The sequence below is a fragment of the Lacerta agilis genome, chromosome 13 (assembly GCF_009819535.1).
Source record: "Lacerta agilis isolate rLacAgi1 chromosome 13, rLacAgi1.pri, whole genome shotgun sequence".
Taxonomy (NCBI): domain Eukaryota; kingdom Metazoa; phylum Chordata; class Lepidosauria; order Squamata; family Lacertidae; genus Lacerta; species Lacerta agilis.
This window is the reverse complement of record NC_046324.1, coordinates 17,231,058-17,242,110: the sequence shown is the minus strand read 5'-3', so window position 1 is coordinate 17,242,110 and position 11,053 is coordinate 17,231,058.

Here is an 11,053-nt window from a genome sequence, read left to right as displayed (position 1 = left end):
GGCTGATTTCTTTAAGGATGGGTAAGTTTGATCTTTTTGCAGTCTATGGGACTCTCAGGAGTCTCCTCCAGCACCATAATTCAAAAGCATCAATTCTTCGGCGATCAGTCTTCTTTATGGTCCAGCTCTCACTTCCATACATTACTACTGGGAAAACCATAGCTTTAACTATACAGACCTTTGTCGGCAAGGTGATGTCTCTGCTTTTTAAGATGCTGTCATTGCTTTCCTCCCAAGAAGCAGGCGTTTTTTAATTTCGTGACTGCTGTTGCCATCTGCAGTGATCATGGAGCCCAAGAAAGTAAAACCTCTCACTGCCTCCATTTCCTCCTCTTCTATTTGCCAGGAGGTGTTGGGACCAGTGGCCATGATCTTAGTTTTTTTGATGTTGAGCTTCAGACCATATTTTGCGCTCTCCTCTTTCACCTTCATTAAAAGGTTCTTTAATTCCTCCTCTCTTTCTGCGCCTGTCTTCTTACTCAAAACCAATCTAGAGAGACAGGCCCTGCATGTCAAATTCCTCCTCCCCTGTGGTCTCGGGCCACAGCTGCACCAGACATTTAAAGCATCAGTGCTTCAAACAGTTATTGATTCCCCAAAAGACTTATGGGAGCTGTAGTTTGCTAAATGTGATGAGAGTTGTTAAGAAGCCCCTATTTCCCCGATGGAGCTACAAGTCCAGGAGCGGTTTAATCACTTCATAGGGAGTTCTGGCCTCTCAACGACTCTCAGCTCCTTTAACAGACTACAGCTCCCAGAATTCTTTGGGGGAAGCCATGACTGTTATAGTGGTTTCATAGTGCTTTAAATGTATGGTGCCATACAAACCAGCTGACTCGCGCAAGAGCCCCAGACCATTAGGCGTTTCCCAGCAGCAGCGCCCTCCCTGTGGAATGTCCTCCCATCAGATGTCAAGGAAATGAAAAACTACACAACTTTTAGAAAACATCTGAAGGCAGCCCTGTATCGAGAAGTTTTAAATGTCTGCCGTTTTATTATGTTTTTATATGTGCTGGAAGCTGCCCAGATGTGTTGAGTAACATCAACAACAACAACCTATTATTATTATTATTATTATTATTATTATTATTATTAACTTCTTCTTCTTCTTCTTCTTCTTCTTCTTCTTCTTCTTCTTCTTCTTCTTCTTCTTCTTTGGTTATATTTCTTTGAAGGTTAGGCAAAATTTCCTCTGTTCACCCGCAACAGGGAGATCACCAGATTGCCGTTGTCTTGATATTGTTATCCTGCAGACAGTGGCTAAACACCAGAGAAATTTTTCTGTCACTGACAAAGACCACAGAAGCGGGAGAGGGATAAATATCTAATGCTCTGCGATGCGCCAGCTCCGCTGGGCTCTGCAAAGTTAACAATCCCGGCTTCTTGCTAATCGCTTCTCAAGGAGACAGAATGAGACATGTCTAGGCTGGGGCTGAGAAATGAGGCATTTTGGAGTCACATCAGGAACGTGCTGGTATCATTGGAGGCCTCTGCTCACCACATGGCTTCCCGGGCAAAGAGAAGGCATTGTTATTCAGCATTAAGGCTCTCTGGGACTTTACCTGGAATTACTGATCCACATTCATAAACATGATTGTGTTAATTGTCTGCCAGAACAGTAGCTCTCATCTTCCATTGCCCTCCCTCGCAGCGCTGGGCCATCCGCCACATTCTTGTCCCTTTGCACTCCAAATGTTGAGATGTCTTTATTCCACACCTGGCTTTGATTAGAAGAGAAGGCTGGGAATGGTGTGAGAGGGAGGGAGAGACAGGCAGGCAGGCAGGCAGGTGAAGGTTGTGGAAGGAGCAAAAATTAAGGAAACACAATGAAATGAACAAAGCCAGCAGAACAGAAGGGCCGTTGATCTGTTGCAACGCCCTCCCTTTCTCTTGACAGCCTCATGGAGGAGTTCTAAACGCCCATTTTTGGTAGCCTTCTCCAGCATTTTTGGTCCCTCCTGAAGCCATCAAAAGTGGGAGAATAAATGGATTGTGATCATTGCATTGGTCCTCTTCACCAGCTTCCTGGGATTCAGGATTCAGGACCAAGTTGCTTGTGGTCCACCCTAGAAGCTTACACCCATCTGCCTACGATAATCCTTCATTGACTGTAGTTGCTGGGGGAGTGAAAGGCTTGTGGGCTCTTGTTGATGAATTCTGCAAGGAGAAGGAGGGGAGAAGATGGAGCAAATGGAACCTTGGATATATAGAAAAGGGGGATCAAAGAGATGAGATACATAAAAATCTGTTGAGTGATGGGCGGCGTGAGAAAGGGAGGGCGTGGTGCCAAAAGTTGAGAAAGCCCTATGAGAACAGGGAGAAGAAAGGGGGCTAGGCTACTGGTTGCCGTATAGGAATGAGGGAGAAATTTGATCCAGTTTGCATTCAAAAGCCACCACACCTAATTTGCACTTTCTGAAACAGAACGCAAACAGGAACTTGGCCATCCTTCGAAATTTCCATCTCTCCAAATTTTGCAGCACAGTTCTCCAGCCATTTAATGCATACAGAAATGCACACACAAGCATAAAGAGTGCATATAAAAGTGTACGTTAGTGAAAATAACTTACAAAAAGGCATTAAACCAGGGAACATTGATTTGCAGAAATGTGTTTACTAGGTAAAATTGCATACGAAATTAGGAGTAATTTGCACAAACATGCTGCCAGATTTTATTGAGGACTTTAATAGTAATTATAATTCACAAACTGATGCGAAAATTTTGGGAGCTGAATCTGAGATTGGGAAAATGAGAAACCGGGGGCAACTGAAATCGACCTAGTTGCCCATCCCTGTTGCAAAGAGACCAGAAGAGTAGGGAAAGAAAGAGGGCAGAGAAGAGGGTACAGAGAGAACATGGGGGACTCAGGATTGCTGTCTGAGCTGGTGCACCTTCCTCTGTCCTTGGTGCCTTGAACACTGCAATACCAGTGTTCCAGGCACCCTGGGAAATATAGATTTCCCAGAGCACCTGAGCACAGATACGAGGTGCCACATTCTTCCTCCTTCAAAAATCTCACTGTCACCAAACTTTTGCATTCACACCCACCTGTTCTCAACCAGCCTAAGTCAGAATTCCGGGGAAACAGGTGGTTGATGGAAGTCACGATACGATCAGAGCTGCAGGATCAGGACCACAAATTGATTTAGCGTGCATGACCACCTTCTGCATAATTCACGCTCACGTTTTTGATGCAGACAGATGGCCAGGGACCTGTATTTCCACTTTGAGGTGGAGTGGGGAAGGAAACACCCCAGAGTCCTTATGGGGATATAAAACTGGGCAAATTTATCGAGAGATAGCCTGCTGCTGAAAAATAACTCAGAGCAATTCTTAATAAGAAATTACTATCAAGAATACGGAATGAAAGCAAAGGCTAGCAACAACAACAACAAAAATAAATGAACTGAACTAAAGCGGGGAATGGAATCTTTTGCATTAAAACATTCCAATTTAAAGCAAATTTGAGGCAATTTATACTTTCCCTTTCCTGTCTAGAAGTGGGTTGGAAAGCAAGTCAGCAGAGGGGTGGGGCAGGGGGTGGAATCAACTTCTCTGGTGTTTCCTAGCATTTGAAACAGCAGCTCTGGAAAACGAACCATGTTTTTTTTCCACAGTCTGTATGACATCAAGTAGAGGAAGTGGGTTCGAAACCTGTCCCCCGGGAAAGTGGTTGATTAATGATATAATGCTATACCTTTCTATTGAGAAGGAAGTCCCAATGAGTTCAGCGAGCCTTACTCCCAAGGAAATATTTTTGCCAACCTGGCGTCCTCCAAATGTTTTGGACAACAAATCCTATCACCATCTGCCATGCTGGTGGATGGGAGTGTTAGAGTCCAGCAATATTTGGAGTGCTAGAGACTCAGCATCCCTGGCCTAGAGTAACCTCACTGCCACCAGCCCCAACCAGCACGTTAAGGGATGATGAGAATTATTATCCAAAACATCTGGCGGGCACCAGGTTGGTTAAGGCAGGTGTATAGGATTATGGATGAAATCTTTTTCTGTTCTACATTTCAGATGCATGACAGGAAAATCCCAAAGCAGTTAAAAACAGTGAATGGGGTGGGGGGTGGGGGAACCACCTACAAATAATTAGCAATTAAAAAATACTTTAAAGCTGCAATTGAAAGGCAAATCACAGCAGGGAGAAGCAGCAGTAGAGACGCAGGGTTTTGGGTTCCATTTCTGTAAATTGTCATGGAGATAAAAAGACATGAGAGTACTAAGTGTAGCTTGATAATTTCCTAATGTGCTATCTATCTATCTATCTGGTTTTTTTGTGATGGTACTGAGCAGTACGGAATACTGGCTCTTTCTGCTGCCCCTAGCAGCCATTACATGCTGGCATTTACAAGATGTGAGTAACAACACTTAATCCCAACCCCTAAGGTGCTATTCAGAGCTGTCAACCTTCCTTTTTTGCATTGGGAAACGGCCATAGCTGTCAACTTTCCCTTTTTTTGCAATGGGAAACAGTGCTGGAATAAGGGAATTTCCATCAAAAAAAAGGAAAAGTTGACAGCTATGGCACTATTATATATCTGTATTTGTTTTATAACCAATACTCTCTTTGTGTAAGGGCAGAAGAAGTTCCCAAACTGTGGTCTACAGACCACCAATGGTCCATGAGCTTCAGCAAGGTGGTCTAGGCATGTCTGTGGATTTGTGGCCTGAAGGACGGCACATGAAATAGTCATATTGATTTTCCATTCATTGTTATTTCAGTGGTTTCTTTTATTCCTTATATATTGCACTTTATTGTACTACGGTTTTAATTTTATGGAATATGGTTAGATAACATGTGTGCACGCCTATGGAGGCACTGTAACAGAAATTATAATCCTGGGGGGCCCCAGCTTGGTGTTGGCTCTTAAATTTTTTTTAATATAAATTTCAACAGTTTACAAATTTAATACAAAATACATACTTTCCCATTAATATTCAACTACCATTTGACTTCCCATCCACCAGTTACTCCATAGTTTCTAATATTGCTGCATATTTTAATTATTCTATGTCCTATCCTTTACACTTATTCCCAAATGCATATTTACTGCTATTTTTCATTCAGATCCTACTTGTGTTTTAACATGTTTACAATAATTCTTCAAATATTCTACAAAAGGTTTCCAGTCCTCCTTAAAATCTGCCTCTTCTTGATCCCTAATGTTCACAGTGTGGTCGTGGATTTGGACACAACAGCTTCATCTGACATCCTGCCTTGGTATCGGCCAAACCCCCTTAATTTTTTGAGTCAACCCAGCTCCCTCCCTACCCTGGCACTCTGCCCAGCCTTTGCCATCTTTTCTCTCTCCAGATGTTTCGGACTGCAGCTCCCATGCCAGCTGGGTCTGATAGCAGGTGTAGGCCCAAACATCTGGAGAGCTCTAGGTTGGCCAAAGATGCTCTAGCCACTAGTCAACACTGCTCCTCTTTGATGCAGTGCACTGCAGAATGACAGCGCGCCACAACGGATGCAATAATTCTGTCTGTGTTTGGTTGTGTGTGTTTTTTTCAAAAGGTTTGCTTGACACAGTCGACAGCTCCTGCTTTTCCAAAGACAGATCGCTTGAAGGAGAAACTCGTCTCTCTTGCCTCAGGAATTCTCTCAGGTACATTAGCTGTACTTTTCAGGTCACTGAAGGGAGATACGGCAATATGATGAAAAGGTCAGCAAATGCTACCAACCTGATCTCTCCACGTGAACTGCAACTCGAAGTAACATCAGTGGGCAGGAACGAGGGGAGGGAGGAAGAGGGAGGGAGACGGACCAGCTCTCAAAATTCTTTCCACTCCATAAGCTGCTCTTCTGTGCAAGGAAAATCTCCCCCATGCATGCACAAAAATGCAGTGAAACCTCACTCTGTTCTGGGTTTTCTCACAGTCATACCCAATGTCCCCATGATAATAGGTCTGTCCACATGGCTAGGCTTCAAGATTGCGTCCGAAGCTACGATGTCCCTGAGTTTGAGTCAACTCACCTTTATTTCACTTGGGCTTGTACATAACAGATTTCTGGTAGACTGAGGCCCATCCCATGCCCTGGTTTTACTTATTTTTATTTACTGCACTTCTAAGCTGCCTTATAATTAACTTGGGAGCTCCCTGCCTAAAGAGGTCTTTCTTTCCCCCTCCTTTATTATCTTTTGCCACTATCATCAACCATGGTTTGCTTAACCAAACCATGGCTTAGCACAAACGTTCTGGCTTCTGGAGCAAAGATTGTCCTCTTGCTGATGTGCTACCCAGGTCTAAGCCATGGTTTGGCTTACTGTTTTGTCCAAACCGGGACCTGTCCTTTGTCTCCTTTCCAAACCACCAGTTATTGCCCACATTTGTTCTTGGTTCACTGCTCATTTTTGTTTGGGTGAGACAAGCCACCGGCTTGGGTTTTGATGTAATACTACATGGCTTAACTCCATGGAGCACAGCAGGAGGAGGACCTGAGCTAAAATTCCCAGAGTTCCCTGGGAAGAGGGATTGATTGATAAACCACTCTGCGAACTTTAGCTCCGTGAAGGGGAACAACTCACAGCACCCTTAACAAACGACAGTTCCCAGGATTCTTTGGGGAAACCTATGAATGGGGCCTTGATTTCTGCCAGGCTCCCCAATGCGATTATTCTAATCGCATTGAGAGGACTTGGAAACAAACATTATTTGTGATTAAATGATTTTTCTGACTACTCAGTGCAGCCATCTTAAAAGATAGATTAGATGTAGATCACTGGCTTTCTTGCACTTTTCTTACATAATTCATAGGAACATTTATAAGAATTGTTTTTACAAAGTTTTATCTTATTATTCACTTTTGAAAACTACTCAAATCACAGACCCTCCCCCCTAACTTTTCTTTCCTTATTCTGTTAATAAACAGATAAGCTAGATCTCTTTTCTTTTCTACACCTTTCAGTAACAGGAGCCTTTTTCAGGTATAAGGGTTTAATTAACGCATTGGGAGGGCTGAGGGGACAGGCACACTATTAAAAACAATAAATTAACAATGTATTTAATGAATATAGGCATTGCATGTGCCATCGAAACTCTTAATGATAATACAAATATTCAGTGCTTTTTTCTGGGGGGGACGCATACCCCTAAACATCTTGTGAATCTTTGTACTTTTGTCCATTTACTGTAGTTCTTTTTCCCAATTTGAACTATAAAATTGTGATTTTCTTGAGTCAAAATGAGAGTACCCCTAAACATTTTTTTAAAGAAAAAAGCAATTCAAATATTTTAAAAAAATAACGTGTAATGCTGCACATCCTCTTATATAAACAATATTCCTATAACTTAATACAAAACCTTTTAACATTGCTGTTAGAGAATATCCATTTTCCTTAAGTAAGGATTCACGTTATCTCCAGTTTCTGGGTCAAATATTTAAATATTTGATTTTCAGCTATTTAAAAATTTAAATATTTCCTTATAAAAACGAATAAATATGTACAAATTCATTTCCTCTGTAGCAGCAAGCAAATATGTTAGACCTAGGGAGTTTTGTGTGTGCGTGTTATTTATTATTTGTATGTCTAACCCACCTGGAACAAAATGCTACCTCTGCTCACATTGGCAGATGGCATTTTTTTGCCTGAATTAAAATATGTTGCTTCCCCCTGACGCGAGCTCCACATACAGAAGCAGACTGGACTGGCAGATTAATTGTAACCTGAAATATACTCGGAGTCAAGTGTGAATTTCATGCTCTTTATTCAGCTCATAGTAGTGAGGAATGCAGTTTCCCCAAAACGTTTGCTTTATATACACTATTTACACAATGGGCCCCACATGATTGGCTAATTCCGGGATACTCCTGTATGCCAATCGGAGTGCGGATTCACTTCCACCTGGAGCTGGATTGGGTGGCTCCTGTGGACCAATCAGACTGCTGCAATCTCAATCCTATTGTTCTGGGACCAGTCAGACTGCTGCAATCTCAATCCTATTGTTCTAGGACCAATCAGACTGCTGCAGTTTGGATCCTATTCAACTCAGTACATAACATAACCTTAACCCTACAACACCTAAGGGCAGCTGTCTAGTTATGGGAGTGCAGAACAGGCTGCATGGTGTGGACATAGCTAGCCATGAGGTCTGTTCCTGCTGTTTTTCCTTCTCTGTCGGAGGCAGTGTGCTTCTGTAGACCACTCACTGGGACTTCCCTGGGAAGAGGGACTGGTGGTTAAGCCACTCCGGAAACTGTAGCTCGGAGAGGGGCTCCTAGTACCTCTCAGCACTCTTAACAAACTACAGCTCCCAGGATTCTTTGCAGAGGAGCCATGGCAGTTTAAAGTGGTGTCATAATGCTTTAAATGTATGGTAGGACGCAGGTGGCACTGTGGTCTAAACCACTAAGCCTCTTGGGCTTCCCGATCAGAAGGTCAGCAGTTTGAATCCCCGTGACAGGGTGAGCTCCCGTTGCTCTGTCCCAGCTCCTGCCAACCTAGCAGTTCGAAAGCATACCAGCGTGAGTAGGTAAATAGGTACCACTGCGGCGGGAAGGTAAACGGCATTTCCATGCACTCTGGCTTCCGTCACGGTGTTCCATTGCACCAGAAGCGGTTTAGTCATGATGGCCACATGACCCGGAAAGCTGCCTGTGGACAAATGCCAGCTCCCTCATCCTGAAAGCAAGATGAGCGCTGCAACCCCATAGTCGCCTTTGACTGGACTTGACCATCCAGGGGTCCTTTATTTTTTTTACCTTTAAATGTATAGTGTATATGCAGGCTATGGCATTTCCAAAATCACTTGGTTGGATGGAGTAAATTAAAAGTGGCACATTTGGGATTGGGGGCCGTCAAGGACTAAAGCAGTGGCCCAAGATTGGCTTCCTAGGGTCTCTGTGACCCAGAAGGATTCTGGGTTGTGGTGTTAGTGTGCTGGCTCAAGCTGATTATGCCCCACTTCTCCTACCAATAGGTTTGGTGGCTCAGGAAGCAGAGGACTTGTGCTCTCGGCCCCTGACCCCAATTGTTTGCATCGACAATCTTCTGCAGTTCTGTTCCATTTTTGGGGGTGTCTATGTTTGCTTCATTTTCAGTGGACAGCATCTTGTTTCATGGCCAGAGCGCTCCTTCCAAACAACAATTTGGCAGAACAACCCAGGGCTTAAGATCCCCCAACAAATGGAACAGGGATAATTACCTCCCTGTGGTTTTGCCATGCATAATAAACAAGATTAGAGCTTTCCTATAGAAAAGAATGACCTTCAGTGGCCTCCTAGGAAGCTATTGTGAAACGTTTTTAAAAGACTCATTAATGGAAGATTAATTAGCTTAGTGCTAGGGCTGCAAGGGAAGGGAAATGCTTAGATTTTTTGAGATGGTGGCTGTTAGGGAAGAGATTTTATCGCCATGAAATTGGGGGTGGGGTGGGGTGAAATTATGGTTTGAAGACAATTGTTCCTTTCAAGAAAATAAACACACCCTTAGGTGGCTAAAATGGGCAGGTCGCAAAGTTTCCAAACTATTGGACCACAGTCAGATTTCAAAAAGGTGGGAACTATTGGTGATTGAAATGTCAGGAGAATGGGAGAAAATGCATTAAATGTTGACAGTTGTATCCGATTCAGGGTCAAGTTTGAGTCACTTAGCTTGTTGCACTGGCAGAACTTTCTTGCGCGAGGGAAAAGGCAAGTACATTGCAGAAGATCGTTGTGCAACAGATTGCACAACGGGGATCAGCTGTTGCGAAAGGGAAAATAGAAGTACATTACCAAAGATTGTTGTGCAACAGATTGTACAACAAAAATCAGCTGTTGTGAAACAAGTTTCTGCTAGCATAACTGTTAGATTGGATCACTTTGTTGCGCAACCTTCAAACTCTGCAGGAGCTCTTGCGCTAGCAGACGGAGAACAGTGGATACGGCCCCAAGGCCTATAAGATATCGGCAGGAAAATCCAGATTTGAGAGTTTATTGCAAACCTCTTTGGGCATCAGGAGTGGAAATCCATTAGAAATCCGATGGGAAATGAGCTGATTGGCACTTCTGCACCAATTCTCTTTCGGATTTTGCCCTTCTCCAGATTTTGCGATGCAGTTCTCAACTCCCAAAAGGTACAAAAATGCTTTGAAATGTGCATTTTGGGATATTTTTAGAAGTATGGACATTCAATTAAAATTTCCACATGCATGTTTTTGGGGGGGAGTGATTAATGCAGAAACGGGATGAATAAATGCCTAGGAAATTGGCACGGCATTTGTACTGAAATTTGTACTGTACGCTTAATAGGTACAAACGAATATAATCTCTGTAGTTTTACATTTTCATTTCTTTTGTTATTAGTAGCATTACTGTTATTATTGTGTGTACGAGGAATCAAGGAAAATGAGTCAATGAAAGAGAAATCATATATGGGAAAGTACATATACTTTATTAATTTATATAGTGGAATATAATTTGTAAAATAAGTACAAATGTAAAGGAAGTATAAAATGTATGATATATTGGCGGATGTAAGAAGTTGAAAATACAATAAAATATTACTTTCTTAGAAACAAAGAAAGAAATGAGATTGATCCATGCCTATGGAAAGGTAGCAAATATGATGAGGGAAATGTAAGCTGATAAGTTAATGTATATAACAACTGGTTGTTGTGCACATCCCTCAAGTCTTGTGGATAATGTACATATAATCCACCCATGAAGAGGGCCTTGTGCTGTGATGTTATTTTTGTGCATATGGCAAATGCTTAAATTAAGTCCAAACAGAGGATTAATATTCATTTTGATACGGCCACCACACATCTAATTTCTGGAGAGGGTGTTAAGATAAATTTTGGATTCTGATTCCTGTGAATGTGTGTAGTGGGGAGCAGGATCGTGGCCAGGCTCCGTGCTGTGGACCCAGTGATGAGTAGTCAGAATGTTGACCCAAGACATGTGGGGGACCAGAGGCAGAGCAACAAATGTTTCCCCTCCTCCAATCAAGATACAGACTGGCCATGTTATATTGGCACACAAAGCATATAGAAAATGCCACAAGTACCATCCTGGCAGTAAAAATACAGTAATATTTAAAAATAAAAAAGCAATATGCT